Here is a 19600-nt window from a genome sequence, read left to right as displayed (position 1 = left end):
TTGACAATTTCTCCATCCTGACCATCCATTTCGCCTAGACATCAAGAACTTTACGAAAGGTGTCATAGAGATAGACCGCCCACCTGCAATGATGTCTGGTGCCGAAATTCGTCAATAGATAGATGGGCTCGTGGCCAATCCAGAAGGTGGTTTTGTGGGATATGGTGAGCAGCATATGTGGACACATAAGTTAGGCTTGACTCGGCTCCCCTATTATGACGACCTGCTCCTTCCACACAACATTGACGTGATACACACTAAAAAGAATGTTGCCGAGGCACTTTGGACAACAATTATGGACATTCCTGATAAGTCAAAGGATAACGTAAAAGCAAGAGTGGATCTAGCAGCGTTATGTATTAGACCAAACCAAGAGACGAAGTCGCCTAGTGGTGGAAAGACATGGAGGAGGCCTAAGGCCGATTTCGTCCTAAGCATGGCCCAGAGGAAGGAAGTACTTCAGTGGATCAAGATGTTGATGTTCCCTGATGGGTATGCAGCTAACCTAAGTAGGGGGGTAAACTTATCTACTCTGCAAGTCTTAGGGTTGAAGAGTCATGACTTCCTCATATGGATTGAATGGATTCTTCCTGCGATGGTTCGAGGCTATGTCCCTAAGCATGTATGGCTAACGCTTTCAGAGTTGAGATATTTCTTCCGCTAGTTTTGTGCAAAAGAGTTATCTCAGACCATGATTGCAGACTTGGAAATATTGACACACGTGTTACTATGTAAGCTTGAGAAGATATTTCCACTCATCTTCTTCAATCTAATGCTGCATTTTATTCTTCATCTCCCCTATGAGGCACGAATGGGGGGCCCGTGAAGGGACGTTGGTGCTATCCAATCGGGAGATGTCTAAAGACTATTCGAAAGAAATGTAGAAATAAATGCAAAATCTTGTTGGTTTAGGTATATAACATTGTATTAGATATTATTTCTAACTATCTCGTTTGTTTTCTTGCAGTCGGCGTCACATGGTGGCCAGTCTTGCTCCATTTTCTCAGCCTATGCTATGGCCCACAAGGGCAAGGCGATGTCCGACGTCACCTACAACCCAGAAGATGGGCCCGAGGCATATAGCAACCCCGCCATCTACAGCCGCCTTCATGAGTACACCGCCAAAGCACAGGAGGTCCATGGGCCAGATTACGGTCCAAGGACCGAGGAGATCGACCTCGATGTCCTCATGAGGGTCGGAGGAAGCAAGAGACATGGGCGGTACAGGATTGCCGATGGGGCAATCAACTTGTCGTCCACTCCCACTTTGTCTCAGGTGCGAGCAAGGAGCATGAGCTCGAGCCTAGCCATACAACCTCGACAGGACAACTCACATCATCGCATACAACAACTGGAGGTTAGTGCTTCTATAACTCGTCGTTCCTTGAGTTATATACCTTCTCTTTGAGTTATTATAACATTGGCTTGGAATATTATAGACCTAGCTAGAAGAAGAGAGGGGGAACTTCAGGAGATGGAGGTGAGGATGATAGTGTTGCGGGAGGCGGAGCGGGAGGCCCGCTTGGCAGATCAGCAGAGGATGGAGGATATGTTCCATTACATGCAGGGCCTTGGCGCCGCACATGGTTTCGCTCCACCACCTCCGTTGTTCCCTCCAGTTGACCCTGCTCAGTTCCATACTCCTGTGAGTATCAAAATTCTAGTTCTTCATGATATATATTCATCTGGTATAACACATACAATCTCTTCTCTGTGCAGGGACAATCTGGGGCGGTATCCAACAACCCTCATGAATCGCCCAGCCCATCGCCGCACCAGTCCAGCCGCCCACCTTGATGAGATATTATCTTTGTTAGTGTTGTTAATAATTTGTGAGATAACCTGATTTGAACTTGTTTGATGTTGGTAATTCTTTGTAAGATACTTGAGACTTATATTCATGTGTGTTGGATACTTATGTTTGTGTTCGAACATGTTGGTAATGCTTTGTGAGAACTTGTTTGATTTATGGTCTTTGTGAGATATGTGATGTATATGTGATATCTGTGATGATTATGTGATATCTTTTGTTTGTTTGGAGGGAATCTGGGTATCAAATTAAAAAGGGGTATACTGGTCACTTTGTCGAGTGTTACACTCGGCAAAGAGGTGCTTTGCCGAGTGCCTAGGCCATAACACTTGGCAAAGAAGGCACACCTATGCACCGATAAAGCAACCTTTGTCGAGTGCCTCCTAGTGCGCTCAGCAAAGGCACTGACAGAAGGGCCCGCTGGCGACCTCGTTGTCGAGTGCTAGTCCGCCGGGCACTCGGCAAAGAGGAAACTCTTTGCCGAGTGTCGCCTAATACACTCGACAAAGGTTTCGTCTCCGTTACCAGCCACCGTGACGGCGACTTTTCTTTGCCGAGTACCTTTTGACACTCGGCAAAATCTTTGCCGAGTGCCCAATAAAAAGTACTCGGTAAAGGAGCCATTGCCGATGTATAGTTTGTCGAGCTCTTTTTGCCGAGTGTTACACTCGGCAAAGCTTTCGTCGAGTGTTTTCCAGGGTTTGTCGAGTGCTTCAGACACTCGACACAGAGCCCGATTCTAGTAGTGAAGAACATGAGCCAGATGCTGAGCCAAGACCTCCATCCGACGACCGAGCCAAACCCTCTCCAGCGCTGGCACTTGCGCGCGCAGTACTTCCTAGAGGACAACTGGCAGTGCGTGTAGGTGATGCTCCTGTGGATGTGCGTCTGCGGGGGCCTCTTCGCCTGGAAGTTCACCCAGTACTGCCACTGGTATGTGTTCCAGGTGATGGGGTACTGCGTGTGCGTGGCCAAGGGCGACGCTGAGATCTCAAATTCAACATGGCGCCGATCCTGCTCCCGATGTGCCAGAACACCATGACCTTTGTCCGCAACCACATCGGCGTGGGCCGCGTGGTGCCCTTCGACAACAACATCAGCTTCCACATGGTGGTGGCCACGGGCATCGGCGTCAGCGCCGGGCTCCACGTGGTTTCCCACCTGACGTGCGACTTCTCGCGGCTGCTCTGCGCCACAGACGCTGCATACGCGTCGCTGGCGCAGTACTTCGGGGTGCCCCACCCGCCCAACTACTGGTGGTTCATGAAGGGCACAGAGGGGTGTTAGGCTCCTGTTTAGAGTTAGATTAGGGCTTTCCTATATATATACATATATATACATACACATACACATATATAGGTGGGGCCATGCTCTAATCTATGAGATAGAGGGAGCATTAGATTTGTGGCGGAACTGCCCGAATTATTCCGACTTAAGTGTCCAAGTCCCGCCTTAGAGGCTAGACCACACTTAAATGGGAATAACCCGTCAATCCCTCGGATCTAGTCCGACACGGCCACTGACAGGATCAAGTACCACATTCTCACTCGAAGGTGAGTCACAGAGCAAATACAATAAAGCATAAAACCATACATGCCATAATGTTAGATTATTACATCACCATCATCACCATCGTCGGAGTTTTGCAAAAGTAACCATCATTGTTCGAAGTGCAGCGGAAATAAACTAACGGTAAATAAACAGAGAGATGGGGAAGCCTGTCCCATCACTCCTCATGCTCCTCCTCAGCCGAGGCAGGGTCCCACTCGACAGTCCAACCCGGTGGTAAGGTGGACGGCCAAGTCACTCCAGCAACCATCTCCTCCAGAGAACCTGTAAAAATTATGCCACAAGCAAGGCTGAGTATACTAATACTCAGCTAGACTTACCCGGTGTGAGGAGTCTACTCCTCTACCTCTAGACATGCAGCTGTTTGGCTGTGGGGTTTGGTTGCCAAAAGCACTAGCCGAGTTTCTAAATCAAGATTTTAACTTAGTCAAGTTAAGTGTGACTCTCTTAAGGCTAAAAGTGTACTATCTATTCATACAAAGTAGCGGACATTTTAGCAATCAACATTTTATATCATCTCCGCATCATTCCACTTGTTACTCAATGTAGCAGCATGGATCAAGCAGTCTCATTAGCTGCGAGAAGCAGACGATTCGAATCGAGTTTTTATCCTTGCAAGGTAAACCTAAACACACGACATGCAGGGGCACTCCGTCCCCACACACATCAACCGTCCCCATCGATCCCCTGGCAACAGATCAGGGCTCACCGCCTTGGCGTACAATGCCCCACTGACCCCGACTGGCCGTCGTGCAGTGGCCGCACTTGTACCCACCATAACCGGAATGGGAGACCTCGTCTCAGGTCGCGTGAGGGGTAAAGTCTGCGGGCAGGTTCACTCAGGTACTAGGCTTACCGATTTACCATATTTCTCGGTATGTGTTTAGTACGTTCAAACGCTTGACTCACGGTACCACACCTTAATCCTTATTCAAATTTTTATCCCGTGAACAACCAATCCCCATGGATTGTTGCCCACACACCAACATCAGTACGATATGAAAGTGGGTACAATCAATGTCCTGACCTCGCGCGAGTGCTAGAAAAATCACTCGACTTCTACCGAGATCCTAATTAATAAAGCAGCTACTCGACCTAGCATACTAGTATTCATCTCAACGGGATTCCTGAGATCATGCAACTAGGGTTTCAAACAACTCCTACACTTAAGTGCACAATCAAACCTACAATCATTAAATGAAGTAAAATAGCATAAATAACAGGTTATGCATAAAACCGGGGCTTGCCTTCCAAAGTAGTGGCAGGCAGGTCCTCTGGTGCTGGCTCTGGTGCTGGATCTGGGGCTACCTCCTGAGCAGCTCCTTGCTCCGGCACGAGGATGTACTCTCCGTCAGCAAGATTACAATCTATCGAGATGCAATGAACATGTATGTCATGATTATGCATGATTTAATAACATTATGCAAAAGGAACTAAGTCGAGAAGTAACTTAGGGTTTTCTTAGTTATGCGGGGCTTCTAGTGGTACATAGATAGACTTATTATTCTTTGGACTTAGGTTTTCCTTTAGGACAACATATTGGTTTGGTATTGCTTTGATGTATTTTTGTGGACAGCAAATAAAGTTTTTAGGGACAACCTTTATTCATATCTTTCATTTCTCTTCCCTTAATTTCCATTTAGGGTTTCTAGGGTAGGTTTGAACTACAACAGGGTTTTAATAATTTCCAAAAATTCTGTAAAAATTACAGTGGGTTGTCACTGGCTATTTTAGCTTGTTTTAAGAATTTGAGGCTTAAAGTATAAAAGTTAGGCCTTAAACAAAAATAACAAAAGTTAGGCAAAAAGGGGCACTTTACACTACACCTCCTAGTTAGGGGTAGGCTCTGTCCTAAAGGTTATTTTTGTTGGCATCCTCTGGTAATGATAGGTCTTTGTGCTAAAAATCACAGGAAACTAAGGGGTGGTTAATTAGCTATGATTTTCCCAAGTTTAATGTCAAAAAGGCACTTTCTACTACCTTATTATTTGAAAAATGTCAAACAGCAGATTTCATATTTTTCTTAGGTTCTTTTTAATAAAACAATAGTTATCCCAAGGGTGGGGGTGTTTTCACCTTGGGGTTATTTTTGTGGAGTTTTTCTAAGTTATCCTTGTTTTATTAATTTAAAAGAGATCTTAATTATTTTACACTAAAACAGGGTATGATATATTTTTCTAGTGAACTACATTAACTAAGTATCTTAACAAAAATAGGGGTGCCCTCTGGTTCAATATTTGTGTCACTTTTCCTATTTTTCTTAAACTTAAGCATATTTGGAATAAGGGGTTAAAACTAACTTAATGTAATGGACAGAGGGGTTTAACATTTTTAAACAGGTTAGTAGGTGAATATAAACTTCTCCAAATTTTCCTAACCTTAGTCAAATAGCCTAACTATTTTTCTTACTATTATTTAGCTTTTGGCCAAAGTTAACATTAAATCAGAACTTTTAAGTTTTCCACAGCATCAAGGGGTTTTATATTTTTCCTAAATAGGTTACATGATTTAGAGTCTGGCAAAATTGGTTTGACCAAAATTGGATAAACCAAACAGAAGTTATGGGTTTTTAAAGTTTCTGTTTGAATTTAAATTAGGTTTTAATTAAGTTTTCCTGGAAAAACAGTTTGCGCCGAGGTCCCTGGGTTTAAAACAATTTAAACCTCGCAGATCTACCCTTAAGGCACTATTCACTTGAGTCTCTGACCTTTCACTTAACCCCCTGGGTTTCTCTCCCTCTCACCCGCAGTCCCTCCCTCAACTGAAACAGTAGCCGCGGAAAGAAAAAGGGCGGCGCGGCTTACCGGCGGCGAGGGAGGTCCGGCGAAGGGTAGGGTTGGCTCGGGGAGGGTCTGGCGATCACGTCGAGGTACGGCTCGTCGTCGGGGATGGCCGGAATCGCCCGGTCCACGTGAGCAGGCGGGCGAGCACGTCGGCGGCGTGTGCTCCGGCCTATCCACGGCGGCATAGTTCAATCCAAGGGCATAGGGAGCTTCGTGGAGGTCTAAGGAGTCTAACCGTGCAAGGAATCGAAGAGAGGTGCACGGTGTACCTCGGTCCACGGTTGCCGGCGGTCGGTTGAAGTCCGGTGACCTTGGGCCGGCCTCTCCGGTGAAGCAGAGCCCGATTCCTCGCTCGGGGAGCTTCACGGAGACGTGCACAGTCTTCTCCGAGGGCTGGACGGGGTTGGGAATGGCTGGGCTGGCCGGTCTACGGTGGCAGGGGCTCGGGTGGCCGCGGGCACGTCGCGTATGGGCAAACGGCGGCGAACTGAGCTCCGGTGAGGCTTGAGCGCGTGCGGAGGGGTACGGCCAAGGCTCCTGGGCGTTTTATAGTCGCGGACGCGGACCAGGGCACTGGCTTGGCTTGGGCGCGGCGCGGGCGCGCGCGCGGGCGTGCTCTGGCGCGGCAGACGGCGTCGAACACGTGGCGGTTTGTTTCTTCCAGTGTTCAAATGTCGCCAGAGGTCGCAAACGTGCGAATCTTTGCAAAAGTCCGGCGCAGACCTCTTCCTGGCACCTAGGGCTGTCACTCAACTGTGAGACACCGGGGCAGATACGGCCTAGGGAGGGAGATCTTCGGGTGCCAAAACAGGTGTGTCATACTGAGCATATCACGACAAAAGCCATGCCATGGCATGTCAAACGTCCGAGTCTCGAGCTCAACTTTTTCCAGTGGGTGCCCTAAGTGGTATTGCACATTTTTGGTATAGAACCCAAGTGGTTTTGGCGCCATATTTAAAGTGAACACGGTTGATCTTTGATTTAGGGCTAAAATGGGACTTAGAGGGAATTAGAGAGCTCTAGCTCTCTCTCCACTTGGAGATTTGAAATGGGGTTTCCCTAGGGGCCTTTTTGTAATATTTCCCCCCCTAAATAATGGTTATAATGTTGCTTAGGGTTTGGGTAAAGATTACCCATGTTTTGCACATTTGCTCACTCTCTTTCCCCTCTTATCCATGGTTTTGGGAGATAGGGTTTAAGAGAGGCCTAGGGTTCTTTCCCCCTCTCCCAAGGTGATAGTTGCACACAATTAGGGTAATGCCTTTGGTCATTCCCAACTCTTGGTAAAAACTTAGTTTCCAAAGCCCCTTATACTTTTGCTCCTTAAGTTCTTCCACATGTGATCATAGTCTTGAGTGCCAAGGTGTGCTCCAGCCATGGCAACACCTGGGGTGTTACAACCCTCCCCCCTTAAAGGAAATCTCGTCCCGAGATTTTAGGTAGAGTCCCTTGGAGGGTGCTGGAAGATGTGTTGGTGCTACTCTTTCTTTATACTCAAGTTTCTCTTGTTAACTGCTCTTCGAATGCCATTCTCTTTGCAACTTCAGAAGGAAGCCCTTCTTAAGTTGAATTCACAGCTTAGACTATTCTTGCTATCTTAGTTTCTCTTATAATTGATTTCAAAAGGGCAGGTGGGGGTGGGGTTCTGGGGTTACATACCGACTCCTTTGGGTAGAAAGTCGGGGAAGCGAGAGCGTAGAAAATCCTCAGTCTCCCATGTAGCTTCTTCTGCTGAATGGTGACTCCACTGAACCTTATACATTCTGACCGACCTTGCCCGAGTTGATCTCTCCTTTTGATCTAACACCTTGACGGGGTACTCTTGATAGGACAAGTCTGGTTCTATCTCAATGTCTGGTTCCGGGAGTACTTCAGTGGGTAGACGAACACATTTGCGCAACTGAGATACATGGAACACATTATGCACTGCTGACATGTGAGGTGGCAATTCCAATTGGTAAGCTACGGGTCCACAACTTGCCTTGATCTCATAGGGTCCAATGTAGCGAGGAGCTAACTTGCCCTTGATTCCGAATCTCTGGACACCCTTGGTGGGTGATACCTTAAGGTAGACATGATCTCCCACCTCAAACTGTAGAGGCTTCCGTCTTTTGTCATGATAGCTCCTTTGCCTAGCCTGAGCAGCTTCCAAGTTCTTGGTGATAACCTTGACTTTTGCCTCAGCCTCGAGTGCTAAGTCTGGTCCAAAAATTTCCCTCTCTCCTGCTTGAGACCAATTTAGTGGGGTCCTACACCTTCTCCCATACAATGCCTCAAAAGGTGCCATCTTTAAACTGGACTGATAGCTATTGTTGTAAGAGAACTCTGCCAAAGACAGACACTTGTCCCAATCCTTTCCATAATGTAGTGCACAGGCTCGCAACATATCTTCCAAAATTTGATTCACCCTTTCTGTCTGGCCATCTGTTTGGGGGTGATATGCTGAGCTTCAGATGACATGGGTCCCAAGTGACTCTTGCAATTGTTCCCAAAATCGTGCCACAAAAGGTGCTCCTCTGTCAGATACAATGGTCTTGGGAATACCATGCAACCTTACTATCTGATCAACATAAATTCCAGCGTACTTCTCTGCCCTGTGGGTGGTATGCACTGGCAAGAAATGAGCAGTCTTGGTCAACCTGTCCACGATAACCCAAATAGAATCATGGTGCCTGGAGGTATTGGGTAATCCCACTATAAAGTCCATGCAAATGTCCTCCCATTTCCAAGATGGTATGGGAAGGGGTTGCAGAGGGCCTGCTGCCTTCAAGTGACTAGCCTTTATCCTCTGACAAGTATCACACTCGGATATGTACTTGGCAATTTCCCTTTTCATTCTAGTCCACCAATATAGAGATCTGAGATCATGATACATCTTGTTGCTACCAGGGTGCATGGAGAATTTGGAAAGGTGAGCTTCGTCCAGTATCCTCTTTCTAAGCTCAGGGTCCTTGGGAACAACCAATCGATCTCCAAACCATAGAATTCCCTTGCTATCCTGTCTGAAACACTCGTATTTTTCTGCCTTTTGCTTGATCATATCTTTGATAACCTGAACACCCTTATCCTCAACCTGTGCCCTTATGATCTGCTCTTGCAACGTGGGCTCCACCGAGATGTAGCTTAGGTCACCCGCAGAAACAACTTCCAGGTTTAATCTGCACAACTCATCACACAGGGTGGTAACTCCCACATCCATGCTCATGCAATTGCACTGGGCCTTTCTGCTCAAGGCATCTGCCACAACATTGGCCTTACCAGGGTGGTAATGTACCTCCAAATCATAGTCCTTGATTAACTCCAACCATCTCCTTTGCCTCATGTTCAGATCTGCCTGAGTGAAGATGTATTTGAGACTCTTGTGATCAGTATAGATGTTACAGTGAGCTCCCATCAAGTAGTGTCTCCATATCTTAAGAGCATGAACTACAGCTGCCAACTCCAGATCATGTGTAGGGTAGTTCTGCTCATGGGGCCTGAGTGCTCGGGAAGCATAAGCAATCACTCTGTTCTCTTGCATCAAGACACATCCCAAACCAGTACCAGAAGCATCACAATAAACTTCAAATGGCTTGGTGTTGTCAGGTTGAGCTAACACCGGGGCTGTTGTCAAATGTTGTCTCAAGGTATGAAAGGCATCTTCACACTTTTGGCTCCACTCAAATTTGACTCCCTTCTTCAACAGTTCAGTCATTGGTTTGGCAATTCTGGAGAAATCCGGAATAAATCGTCGATAATACCCTGCCAATCCCAGAAAACTCCGAATTTGCTTTACTGTGGTCGGGGGTTTCCAATCCATCACTTCTTGCACCTTCTCAGGATCAACTGATACCCCATCCTGAGAAATTGTATGACCCAAGAATTTGATCTCCTTCAGCCAGAACTCACACTTGGACAACTTAGCATAAAGATGATGATCGTGCAATCGTTGAAGCACAATGTGCAGGTGCTCAGCATGTTCGTCTTCATTCTTGGAATAGACCAGAATATCATCAATGAAGACGACCACGAACTTATCCAATTCTGGCATGAATACTGAGTTCATCAAGTACATAAAATAAGCCGGGGCATTGGTCAGCCCAAAAGACATCACCAGAAACTCATACAGTCCATATCTGGTAGAGAAAGCCGTCTTGGGAATATCACTAGCACGAATCTTGATCTGATGGTATCCTGAGCGAAGGTCTATCTTGGAGAATACCTTGGCTCCAACCAATTGATCAAACAGAACATCAATGCGGGGCAACGGGTATTTGTTCTTTATGGTCACCGCATTGAGAGGGCGGTAGTCAACACACATCCTCAAACTCTCATCCTTTTTCTTCACAAATAACGCTGGACATCCCCATGGTGAAGTGCTTGGACGAATAAATCCCTTGTCCAACAACTCTTGCAGTTGCTTCTTCAATTCTGCCAATTCCGCGGGAGGCATCCGATAGGGTCTCTTGGAGATCGGAGCAGTCCCGGGTTGCAATTCGATGGCGAACTCAATATCCCGGTCAGGTGGCATTCCTGGCAACTCATCTGGAAAAACATCGGGGTAGTCACAGACTACCGGAATCTTTTCCACCGGGGATTCTAACATAACAAAGGCACAAGATCGGGTACAACCCTGGCCAGGCAAATATAGTGTGGTCTCACCACAGGTTGGTGAGTGCACCTCAATGGCTCTGGCTGCAATATCCATAACTGCTTGGTGCCTGGTCAACCAGTCAGCTCCCAATATAATATCCACACTATCCAACCCCATTATCATTAGGGTAGTTTTGATTATGAGACTACCCAGCTTAATTGGTACGTGCCTACAGATCTGATAGGAGGCAACCCTGCCTCCTGGTGTTGAGATTGTAATACCCCCATTTGTGTGGTGAAAAGGCAATTGACACTTGGCACAAAATTTGGTACTGATAAAACTGTGCGATGCACCAGAATCAAAAAGAACAATAGCAGGATAATTCAAAACTGTAAAGATACCAGTCAATACGGGTGCTCCCTCTGGGATATCAACCAGGGTGGTGAAGTTCAGCCTGCCTTGCCTCACTTGCACCTTCTGCCTCTTGCCTTGGTTCTGGTTAGCATTCTGCCCCTGCCTCTGCTGGTTCCTGGGGCAATTCTTGGCATAATGCCCAGTGTTGCCACAAGTGAAACATCTGTTGTCATTGTCCTGGCGGTACTGCTGCTACTGATTATTCCGCTGTGCTGGAAACTGGTTGCGGTTGGGTGCCTGCTGCTGCTGCTGCTGCTGCTGAGGTCGAATTACCCATCGCCCTTGCTGCTGCTGAGGTCCCCTGCCCTGGGTGTCGGACACAATCCTAAAGCGCTGTGGCTGAGCTGAAGGTCCTGCCACAGGGGTCTTCCTCTTTTTCTCTGCCTGTCGAGCTGAAATGCAGTCCTCCTGGGAGATGGCCATGTTGACCAACTTATTGTAGTTGTTGGCCCTAACGGTGTTGAGACGATCCCGGAGCTTAGTGCTGAGCCCCCTTCTGAATCTGTCTCGCTTCTTCTCATCTGTATCTGCATGATATCCAGCATACTGGCACAAATCATTGAAGGCCTGGGCATACTGCAACACTGTCCTGTTGCCCTGAGTGAGTGCCAAGAACTCATTAAGCTTCCTGTCCATGATCCCGGCTGGTATGTGGTGGCCTCTGAAAGCTGCCTTAAATTCCCTCCACTCTATCTCTCGGTCCTCTGGTTGCATAGCAAGAAAATGATCCCACCAAGTCCTTGCAGGCCCGCGAAGCTGCTGGGTGGCGAACCTGACTTTGGTGACCTCTGAACACACTCCATGAAGCAGTGGAAATTTGGATTCTACCACCCTCAACCACACATCTGCATCAAGTGGGTCCTCCGCCCTGGTAAACAATGGTGGCTGAGTGCTGAGGAACTCCTGGTAGGTAGCAGCGACGGGGTGACGCTGATGGTCTCCACCATAATGCTGAGGTAGTGGCTGACGCTGAGCCAGCTGCCTCAGGATCTCATTCTGCTGAGCCATAAGCTCCTGCAGAGTGGGAGGTGGTGGCGGCGGTGGAGGAACGCGCTCGTTCTGGCCACGACGCTGCCTCCCGGCCATCTGAAAAACCACATACATACTTAACACCATAGTTCCGAAATTCAAGATTTTATCACGGGGAAAAAGTTAAACAGCAGGATTTTAAGAGGCATAATTTTCTTCCTTCCAAGATTAAGCTAATAATAGCATCCTTCCATCAAGCTCCCAAGAGTGTTTAATACGATTACATCAAAGTGTTCCAAAATGACTCAACTCTACCTAGCCTAGTACCCTAAGGGTGCAAAAGCTAAGCTAGTGGCGAGGAGTCCGACTGTCCAACTTCTAAACCTACCCTGGACATCTAGTGAGCGAACGAAGCAACGCTCGACTCGGGGGAAGGTGGTCTTCCCGAGCCAGCAGTGTCTATACTGGAAGCAGACTCGTCTCCTCCCTCGATGTCAACGTCCTCGTCAGCCTCCCCACCATGGATCTCTTGGTGATGCATGTCTAGGTGCTCATTTGCTTCTGCCAGCTGCTGCTGAGTGTTGAGGAGCTGATCCTCTAGGACCTCAATGGTGTTCTCCCGGGTGCCCACTAGCTCCTCCAACTCATGAATCTCACCAGACAGCTGCTCCACTTGCAAATCTTTCTCTACCATTTCTTGAGACAAGTCGACCACAAGCTCCTCTCGGTTATCCAACGTGATCTTGGTGGCCTCCAGCAGTGCCATCAGATGGGACATGGCCTCACCGCGCATCACCTGCAGACGGTACAGAGCATTCATGCACCGTACTGTCAAGTGCGCAGTCTGTCCTGGGTAGATGGCCCAGATATCCTTAGCATGCTCCACCCGATCCTTCCACATTGGGTCGTCCTCCTTCTCAGCGGGGAACAAGCCAATGGGGTGGGTAGCCAGCTCTAAGGGATGAAATCCGCAGAAAGTAGTCAACCCGTGCAGCACGATCGCCTCGATCGTGTCCTCCGCTCGGTATCCGAAGGACTCGGAGTCCAAGGAGCGCCATCCTGGCTGCAGGGGATGAGGCTCCAAAGTCATCCTCACCCTACAGCGAGGCACTCGATGCTTCTCGAACTGCTGCACCGCGTACTGAGGGGGTGTCGTGTATCCGGCTCCCTGAAGCACTTCCCATAAAATGCGGGGAAAACCCTCTCGTGCAAGTCCGTCAGTGTGGGTCAGGGCATTTCCGTCATCGGAGGATCCGTGGGAAGTCATCTGTGTACGGTTAAGCGTAAGTAAAAGAAAAGAATTATAAAAAGAACAAGAAAAATAAAACTCAGCCTTTCTCTAGTTAAGTAAAAAGGCACTAAGGACCTAGCTGGTTGTTATCTTGTTTTTAAGTCCTTACTTAGTTATCCATTGCTTAATTATGAATGCATGCATGCTCGTCCTGAACGACCTCACAACAAGATAGAAGGAATAGGGAGGAACTCCCATCCTGTAAAAGTGGCCTGTAGGGCCGAGTTACTTAGCCACCTAGCTACCCTTCTATTAACCTAAGGCTTCACGTCCTAGGTCTATCCTGCTCGTCCTACTATCTATCCAACTTGTTTCTATCAAGTTTTATTCAGAAAGTTGATGGTATTTACATTTTATTGATCCCTCTGTGGTGGTACAAGCTCCGATACCAGCTGTGGCGGAACTGCCCGAATTATTCCGACTTAAGTGTCCAAGTCCCGCCTTAGAGGCTAGACCACACTTAAATGGGAATAACCCGTCAATCCCTCGGATCTAGTCCGACACGGCCACTGACAGGATCAAGTACCACATTCTCACTCGAAGGTGAGTCACAGAGCAAATACAATAAAGCATAAAACCATACATGCCATAATGTTAGATTATTACATCACCATCATCACCATCGTCGGAGTTTTGCAAAAGTAACCATCATTGTTCGAAGTGCAGCGGAAATAAACTAACGGTAAATAAACAGAGAGATGGGGAAGCCTGTCCCATCACTCCTCATGCTCCTCCTCAGCCGAGGCAGGGTCCCACTCGACAGTCCAACCCGGTGGTAAGGTGGACGGCCAAGTCACTCCAGCAACCATCTCCTCCAGAGAACCTGTAAAAATTATGCCACAAGCAAGGCTGAGTATACTAATACTCAGCTAGACTTACCCGGTGTGAGGAGTCTACTCCTCTACCTCTAGACATGCAGCTGTTTGGCTGTGGGGTTTGGTTGCCAAAAGCACTAGCCAAGTTTCTAAATCAAGATTTTAACTTAGTCAAGTTAAGTGTGACTCTCTTAAGGCTAAAAGTGTACTATCTATTCATACAAAGTAGCGGACATTTTAGCAATCAACATTTTATATCATCTCCGCATCATTCCACTTGTTACTCAATGTAGCAGCATGGATCAAGCAGTCTCATTAGCTGCGAGAAGCAGACGATTCGAATCGAGTTTTTATCCTTGCAAGGTAAACCTAAACACACGACATGCAGGGGCACTCCGTCCCCACACACATCAACCGTCCCCATCGATCCCCTGGCAACAGATCAGGGCTCACCGCCTTGGCGTACAATGCCCCACTGACCCCGACTGGCCGTCGTGCAGTGGCCGCACTTGTACCCACCATAACCGGAATGGGAGACCTCGTCTCAGGTCGCGTGAGGGGTAAAGTCTGCGGGCAGGTTCACTCAGGTACTAGGCTTACCGATTTACCATATTTCTCGGTATGTGTTTAGTACGTTCAAACGCTTGACTCACGGTACCACACCTTAATCCTTATTCAAATTTTTATCCCGTGAACAACCAATCCCCATGGATTGTTGCCCACACACCAACATCAGTACGATATGAAAGTGGGTACAATCAATGTCCTGACCTCGCGCGAGTGCTAGAAAAATCACTCGACTTCTACCGAGATCCTAATTAATAAAGCAGCTACTCGACCTAGCATACTAGTATTCATCTCAACGGGATTCCTGAGATCATGCAACTAGGGTTTCAAACAACTCCTACACTTAAGTGCACAATCAAACCTACAATCATTAAATGAAGTAAAATAGCATAAATAACAGGTTATGCATAAAACCGGGGCTTGCCTTCCAAAGCAGTGGCAGGCAGGTCCTCTGGTGCTGGCTCTGGTGCTGGATCTGGGGCTACCTCCTGAGCAGCTCCTTGCTCCGGCACGAGGATGTACTCTCCGTCAGCAAGATTACAATCTATCGAGATGCAATGAACATGTATGTCATGATTATGCATGATTTAATAACATTATGCAAAAGGAACTAAGTCGAGAAGTAACTTAGGGTTTTCTTAGTTATGCGGGGCTTCTAGTGGTACATAGATAGACTTATTATTCTTTGGACTTAGGTTTTCCTTTAGGACAACATATTGGTTTGGTATTGCTTTGATGTATTTTTGTGGACAACAAATAAAGTTTTTAGGGACAACCTTTATTCATATCTTTCATTTCTCTTCCCTTAATTTCCATTTAGGGTTTCTAGGGTAGGTTTGAACTACAACAGGGTTTTAATAATTTCCAAAAATTCTGTAAAAATTACAGTGGGTTGTCACTGGCTAATTTAGCTTGTTTTAAGAATTTGAGGCTTAAAGTATAAAAGTTAGGCCTTAAACAAAAATAACAAAAGTTAGGCAAAAAGGGGCACTTTACACTACACCTCCTAGTTAGGGGTAGGCTCTGTCCTAAAGGTTATTTTTGTTGGCATCCTCTGGTAATGATAGATCTTTGTGCTAAAAATCACAGGAAACTAAGGGGTGGTTAATTAGCTATGATTTTCCCAAGTTTAATGTCAAAAAGGCACCTTCTACTACCTTATTATTTGAAAAATGTCAAACAGCAGATTTCATATTTTTCTTAGGTTCTTTTTAATAAAACAATAGTTATCCCAAGGGTGGGGGTGTTTTCACCTTGGGGTTATTTTTGTGGAGTTTTTCTAAGTTATCCTTGTTTTATTAATTTAAAAGAGATCTTAATTATTTTACACTAAAACAGGGTATGATATATTTTTCTAGTGAACTACATTAACTAAGTATCTTAACAAAAATAGGGGTGCCCTCTGGTTCAATATTTGTGTCACTTTTCCTATTTTTCTTAAACTTAAGCATATTTGGAATAAGGGGTTAAAACTAACTTAATGTAATGGACAGAGGGGTTTAACATTTTTAAACAGGTTAGTAGGTGAATATAAACTTCTCCAAATTTTCCTAACCTTAGTCAAATAGCCTAACTATTTTTCTTACTATTATTTAGCTTTTGGCCAAAGTTAACATTAAATCAGAACTTTTAAGTTTTCCACAGCATCAAGGGGTTTTATATTTTTCCTAAATAGGTTACATGATTTAGAGTCTGGCAAAATTGGTTTGACCAAAATTGGATAAACCAAACAGAAGTTATGGGTTTTTAAAGTTTCTGTTTGAATTTAAATTAGGTTTTAATTAAGTTTTCCTGGAAAAACAGTTTGCGCCGAGGTCCCTGGGTTTAAAACAATTTAAACCTCGCAGATCTACCCTTAAGGCACTATTCACTTGAGTCTCTGACCTTTCACTTAACCCCCTGGGTTTCTCTCCCTCTCACCCGCAGTCCCTCCCTCAACTGAAACAGTAGCCGCGGAAAGAAAAAGGGCGGCGCGGCTTACCGGCGGCGAGGGAGGTCCGGCGAAGGGTAGGGTTGGCTCGGGGAGGGTCTGGCGATCACGTCGAGGTACGGCTCGTCGTCGGGGATGGCCGGAATCGCCCGGTCCACGTGAGCAGGCGGGCGAGCACGTCGGCGGCGTGTGCTCCGGCCTATCCACGGCGGCATAGTTCAATCCAAGGGCATAGGGAGCTTCGTGGAGGTCTAAGGAGTCTAACCGTGCAAGGAATCGAAGAGAGGTGCACGGTGTACCTCGGTCCACGGTTGCCGGCGGTCGGTTGAAGTCCGGTGACCTTGGGCCGGCCTCTCCGGTGAAGCAGAGCCCGATTCCTCGCTCGGGGAGCTTCACGGAGACGTGCACAGTCTTCTCCGAGGGCTGGACGGGGTTGGGAATGGCTGGGCTGGCCGGTCTACGGTGGCAGGGGCTCGGGTGGCCGCGGGCACGTCGCGTATGGGCAAACGGCGGCGAACTGAGCTCCGGTGAGGCTTGAGCGCGTGCGGAGGGGTACGGCCAAGGCTCCTGGGCGTTTTATAGTCGCGGACGCGGACCAGGGCACTGGCTTGGCTTGGGCGCGGCGCGGGCGCGGGCGTGCTCTGGCGCGGCAGACGGCGTCGAACACGTGGCGGTTTGTTTCTTCCAGTGTTCAAATGTCGCCAGAGGTCGCAAACGTGCGAATCTTTGCAAAAGTCCGGCGCAGACCTCTTCCTGGCACCTAGGGCTATCACTCAACTGTGAGACGCCGGGGCAGATACGGCCTAGGGAGGGAGATCTTCGGGGTGCCAAAACAGGTGTGTCATACTGAGCATATCACGACAAAAGCCATGCCATGGCATGTCAAACGTTCGAGTCTCGAGCTCAACTTTTTCCAGTGGGTGCCCTAAGTGGTATTGCACATTTTTGGTATAGAACCCAAGTGGTTTTGGCGCCATATTTAAAGTGAACACGGTTGATCTTTGATTTAGGGCTAAAATGGGACTTAGAGGGAATTAGAGAGCTCTAGCTCTCTCTCCACTTGGAGATTTGAAATGGGGTTTCCCTAGGGGCCTTTTTGTAATATTTCCCCCCCCCCTAAATAATGGTTATAATGTTGCTTAGGGTTTGGGTAAAGATTACCCATGTTTTGCACATTTGCTCACTCTCTTTCCCCTCTTATCCATGGTTTTGGGAGATAGGGTTTAAGAGAGGCCTAGGGTTCTTTCCCCCTCTCCCAAGGTGATAGTTGCACACAATTAGGGTAATGCCTTTGGTCATTCCCAACTCTTGGTAAAAACTTAGTTTCCAAAGCCCCTTATACTTTTGCTCCTTAAGTTCTTCCACATGTGATCATAGTCTTGAGTGCCAAGGTGTGCTCCAGCCATGGCAACACCTGGGGTGTTACAAGATTAGCTATAAAATATATTCTTATAATAAATTTGCTTTGTGGTATAAATGCTAATACTATTTGCTATAGTCAAACTTTAGTTAGTTTGGATTCCCATTTCATGAAATGGTTGTTTTGCAGCTTCCCCGAGGTGAGGATCGACGGCCCGTACGTCGCGCCGGCGCAGGACTACAATCAGTACGACATCGTGCTTCTTGTCGGACAGGGCATTGGCGCCACGCCCATGATCTGCAATTCTCCATCATCAAGGACATCAGCAAACATGAAGCAGCTGGACGACAACCTGGAGGCCGGCTCGAGCTTGGGATCTGGCGCTACTGGGTGACCCCGGAGCAGGGCTCCTTCTAGTGGTTCCACGACGTCATGAACGAGGTGGCCGAGACCGACAAGAATGGCGTGATCGAGCTCCACAACCACTGCACCAGCATGTATGAGGAAGGGGACGCCCGCACCGCACTCATCTCCATGATCTAGTCATTCAACCACGCCAAGCACGACGTCGACGTCGTGTCCGGCACCCGCTTCGAGACCCACTTCGGCAGGCCCAACTGGCGCAATGTCTATGAGGAAATCGCGGAGAACCACCAAAACCAGTGCATCGGTAAGTTGTTTTGTTTTTGCATTCCTCGGTCGCCATTCTACTTGAACTTTAACTAGCTTAGGGGATGTTTGTTTGTGATTATAATCTGCCCAGATTATATAATCCGACAAATTTTAAACTAAATCTACTAGGATAATATGATCCAATAAATTTTGAACTAAGTGGATTATATAATCTAGGTAGATAATAATTCTAAATAAATACTATGCATGATAACCCCAACTAATTAGCACGTGTAGACGATGAGATAGATGATTAGGAAAGAATTGTCATTGCATGTATGACGTACTTAGTCATTCTTGCAACTCTTAATCAATATTGATATCTCTGGTCTTTGATATTCAAGAGTGTTCTACAGTGGCGGTGCCCGAACCTTGCTAAAGACGCTGCGCGAACTCGCGCAGGAATTCTCAAGGTCACGGACAGCTAGGGACAACCAAGTTGGAGTTCCACAAGGAGAACTTCAACTTGAGATGGATTGGAGGAGATTAAATCTACTCCTATACAAAATTATATAAGAGTTTGTGTAGGAGGGGATTTAATCTCTTCCAATCCCTTCAATCTAACTTTAACTGAACAAGTTCTTGTATAGCCTCGATCCAAAGGTTTTCGCATGTTGTAGCGTATATCTGAATGGATGGATGGGTGTAGAGGGGAGGGAGTATACCAAAGCACGTATTGCTTGATTGTGACGAATCCAGCAGGGTCAAAATCCCCAACAGAGAGTTTGTATAGGCAGTTTGACCAGCCAGCATGATACAGGTCCAGTTCGCTGGCCTAATCAGATCAAAATTAAGCATCAGATTATCCGATCAGCAAAAGGTAACGAAAGCATGATACAGTGTTTTT

General features: G+C 47.0%; 1 pseudogene; it reads left to right on the top strand.

Moving 5' to 3' along the window:
• The first annotated feature begins 2848 nt into the window (after nucleotides 1-2848).
• LOC103649388 (respiratory burst oxidase homolog protein B-like) lies at nucleotides 2849-19181 on the top strand (annotated as a pseudogene).
• The last annotated feature ends 419 nt before the right edge of the window (nucleotides 19182-19600 follow it).

The sequence above is a fragment of the Zea mays genome, chromosome 2 (assembly GCF_902167145.1).
Source record: "Zea mays cultivar B73 chromosome 2, Zm-B73-REFERENCE-NAM-5.0, whole genome shotgun sequence".
Classification (NCBI taxonomy): domain Eukaryota; kingdom Viridiplantae; phylum Streptophyta; class Magnoliopsida; order Poales; family Poaceae; genus Zea; species Zea mays.
The sequence above is the reverse complement of the archived record's forward strand: the minus strand, read 5'-3'. Positions and strand labels throughout refer to the sequence as shown.